Source organism: the organism of the source record quoted next, unplaced genomic scaffold, assembly GCF_019419815.1.
Source record: "Pyrus x bretschneideri cultivar Hongxiangsu unplaced genomic scaffold, Pyrus_bretschneideri_v1 Contig64, whole genome shotgun sequence".
Lineage (NCBI taxonomy): Eukaryota > Viridiplantae > Streptophyta > Magnoliopsida > Rosales > Rosaceae > Pyrus > Pyrus x bretschneideri.
Genome location: NW_025999803.1, coordinates 171,081 through 175,130, shown reverse-complemented (window position 1 = coordinate 175,130; position 4,050 = coordinate 171,081). Strand labels below are relative to the sequence as shown.

General features: G+C 37.1%; 1 long non-coding RNA gene across 1 annotated transcript; it reads right to left on the bottom strand.

Moving 5' to 3' along the window:
- LOC125472093 lies at positions 1 to 1,243 on the bottom strand. The gene is made up of 2 exons (XR_007254045.1): positions 1,156 to 1,243; positions 1 to 533 (listed from the first exon to the last, which is right to left on the bottom strand). It is a non-coding gene; the product is annotated as an uncharacterized LOC125472093 (long non-coding RNA).
- Between the last annotated feature and the right edge of the window lie 2,807 nt (positions 1,244 to 4,050).

The window sequence follows — 4,050 nt, the reverse complement described above, 5'->3', positions numbered from 1 at the left end:
TACCATAAACAAAATATTATTAAAAACAAGGATAGAAAACACCTTGAAAATAAACTTCAAAAACCCTCTAAAGTAGTGCGTGCGTTTCCTCCACTCTTCTCCTCTCTAACCCTAATGGCAAAATATCTTATTTATACTACTACAAAATAAAACTCTAAAAGGTCATAGAATAAAACTAGGAAACATAATACAATAATAAAACAGAAAATAAAAGGTTTCCTATTTGAACTAAAATTCGGACTTCTCAGAAAATTACACTTTTAACCAACCAAATCAACTCCAATTTGGTCCCAAAAGGTCTTTTTTGAAAGCTGAAGACGTTCCCTACAAATCCTCAGAAGGAATCTTCCTCAAAATATGCCATCTTGACCTCCAAAATACCCAAAACATCCATAAACATCTGGGAAAGCTGCTCGCTAGGCCTTAATTTCATCACCACAGTCATCTTGAAAGGTACACGAACATCCTCCAATTGGAATCACTCCAAAATTTATCTGTTTGATCACTTTTTGCTCTAAATGAAGTTGAATGTCCTATATTAAGAATATAAATCAAAGTATCAAATTCTACCAAAATAACAAATAAATTAATACTATGAATAGGGTAAAATGTACAATGTCAAAATTCGACTCATCAAAGCCCAAACAAATTAACACCCCATCCTCCATTCCAAAGCCCGAGTTCTTCCCCACCCATAAACCAAGAATAAATTATTATTTTTGGGTATTTTCCAAACACCCTTATAACCCAAAAATATATCTCCGAACAGCCAAGCCAAGGAAGGACAAAGAAGAGAAAATTTCCCCTTAAAATTTTAGATTCTATATTTGACGTGAAACCCATTAAACCCAGGGAAGGCGAAAGGGGAGAAAAATTCTTCGGATCGAAGATCATCCCTTGGGCTGTCTCGCGTAGATCAGCACTTGAACGCGCTTAAGGAGCAGCCCACTAAAAGGGAAGCCTCGAAGACGGCGGACTCCATAGTTCAGTGTTTAAAGATGAGTGAGGGAGGCAGATTTTTGAGGTGAAATTGAAATGGTTCCTACAACTTTTTGATGGAAAAAAAAAAAAAAAAAAGAGAAGAAAACTAAAGAAAGTTCAGGAAATTTTTCTTATGTGAATTTGAGGGAAAAAAGAGAGGAAAGAGAGGCTGACTTTGATGTGGACGATGCGAGAAAAATCTGGGATTGGCGATAGCAACCGTAGAGAGCTTGCAGAACGATGTGAGAGAGTGAGAGCGATGGAGCCGACTAATAATACAATGGTTTTTTGAAGGATAAATAAACGGGCATACACCGGATAAATATGTGGGCTCAGTATAAGTAATACGGGTACTATTTAGTACATAATTGCACTAAACACTTCGCATTAACTATTCTATCTGATCTTTTATATGGACTGCCAAACAAGGCCTTACACTTTCATGCCAATTATAGAAATACCTCCAAGCACAAGAAATTTTTTATTGTAACAGAAACACGGATGGTACATCACGTGTTTTTATGTAAGTGGCGGCAATTTGAGAGATAATTTCCTAGAAAATGACAATTTAAGATCCAAATCTTTAAAACCCATTGTGTAATTGTTGCTTCTAGATTGATTTAGTTGACTAAGGGATAGATCGATCTAATTTGGGGCCGGTTTGAGGGATGGATGCGTAGTAATTATTAGTTTTGGGGGGAAGGGGTTTGGATAGTTGGCAGAATATTAGAAAAAGAGGGTTGCAAAAAGATGATGGATGATATTTGGCTGGTGCCGACTCTGTTACGTGGAACGAATAAGGGTGGGATGGGCGACGGGCTAGTGGTAGAAGACGGTGGCTAGAGAAGAAATGAGATGGACGTCCTCGACAAAGTCAACTTCAATGATCCACTATCCAAACTCTTAATGGAACTCCACTCAGTACTATGGGGACAATATGACTTTTTGTACCATACTACACAAACTTGAATTATAGTTTAATAAATAAATAAAACCATTTTTCTCCAAGACGACTGTTTGTACCATACTTCACAAGGTCAAGTTTATACCTTCGAATACTTACTGAATGGTTCATGCTAAGGCACCCCTGCCGAAGCATAAGAGTTTCTCTCCAACCAGAAGGCCAGTTACAATGCAACATGTGTCAACATCAGAATAAAACTTTTAGAGTCCCACATCAACTGCGAATGAAAACATATGATTCTCCTCAACTATAAAAGGAGACCATTCTTCTACAATTAATCCTTAATGTTATTGTTCTACTTAATCAATTATTAGAACTTACTAATAATGGATATGCATAAACCTTTGTATCGTGTTGTTTGGACCCAAATTTACACTAACGGCCCGTGAAATCAAGGGCCGTCGAGTGAGCATAGCTCCACACCATTAGATATCAAGAAGATAATTTTGTTATTGTTAAAGGATAATATTATGATTTTTCGTCATAATAATTATTTTTTAATGATAAACTACCTTGATATTTTCTTGTACAAGATAAATGGGGATACACATTAAGGCACAACATCAAATTATGAAGCTTGCAGGATAGGATTGGATTTCTTGAAATTGTTATTATCCAATTCAAGTATGGTGATAATGATGATGATTAAATGTTATCATGCACATGGCTTGGTACTGATCAGGATGGTCAAAGATGATGGAATAATGGTGAGATAATGATTACACTTCACGATTTGCAATGGATTGCAAGAGTGCATTTGGACAATAAAATGGCGAAGGGAGTCTCCTGGTTGAAGTAGGAAGCATGACTATGCATTATCACCTAGTCATTCATTGGGTCAGCGTGAAAATATGTGGCTATCAAGAAAAGCCGTGTTATTTACTCATGCTTATCAGATTCTTCATTGCTATAAATACAAAGCGATGTGCAACATGTTGAGCCTTTTTTTCCAATTCAACACACAAATTCCCTGCGCAAAACTTCTCAACAACCTTTGAGATTTTATCCTCTCTCCCTTTCTTCTCGCCAACACATCTTTAGTTTGATGGTGGTCCCTCATATGCTAAGCTACGGCAAAAGAGGGAGAAAAGAAAAACATGAGGTATTAGGTGATAGGCCACCCATTTCTGGTAGGCCACCACGTGCCTAATCTTGGCAACATGAAGACTTAGTTCAAACTGGTAACTATATACTAACACTTGGTTCGAGGAATTTTGCATTACACCAAGTTAGGAGGACATTTTGTGATGTTCATTTGGCTATAGAACATTCTGATAGGAGCATATTTATGTGACTTAGTTAGCTTATTTTCTTGCATTTACATAGTTAGTTTCTACTATTATAGTGATTTAAGCTATTTTCGTGTGTTTGTAGAACCTAATGGCAAAGGAAGCAAGAAAATGCATTTTGGAGATATTTGGAGCAGTTGTGGGCATGGAATGGATAGCTTGCATATAAAGCAAGGTGGATGGACAAATTTGAAGTCAAAAGAGGCTAGGAACATGCTACAAATCTGGAGAAACAAGTTCAAGACAAAGAAGATAAGGAAAGAGCAAAAAACATGGAACATTATCCAAACAACCTTATTTTATCCAAACCTTATCCTATCTTATCCTATCCAAATCTTTTGCTACCTTAATTCCAGCTACAAAGATGACTCCTTTTCACATTAAATCACCTAAATATCAGGTTCTAGAAGCTTTATTTTCATGCCCTAAGTTTGTGCCACATATCTTATCCCTTGTGCTTCTAGAAATCTGTCACAAAACCCCTTTCTAGAAGCCCTAAGGATCTGCCGCACCCTCTCCTTGTTCTCCTTGGTTTCCGCCATGTAACTAATCCTTTTTTCAATACAAATCTGCCGTGAAACCCTAGCCTTATGTCGTACCATAGGGGGAGCTTGGGAGAGAATTCAGAAAATTCAATTAATGCCACAGCAAAGGAGAAAGAAGCAAGGGAGAAACCTTTGTGCCGTGCCTATGCCCAGGCTTTTGGGAGTGCTGGAGCATCTTTGGGGTGTCTTCTATCCTTGTTTTAGTTTTACAATTATGTTGATTTCATTGTTAATTTCTACAGTTATGTGGAAATAATTTCTTTATAGTTGG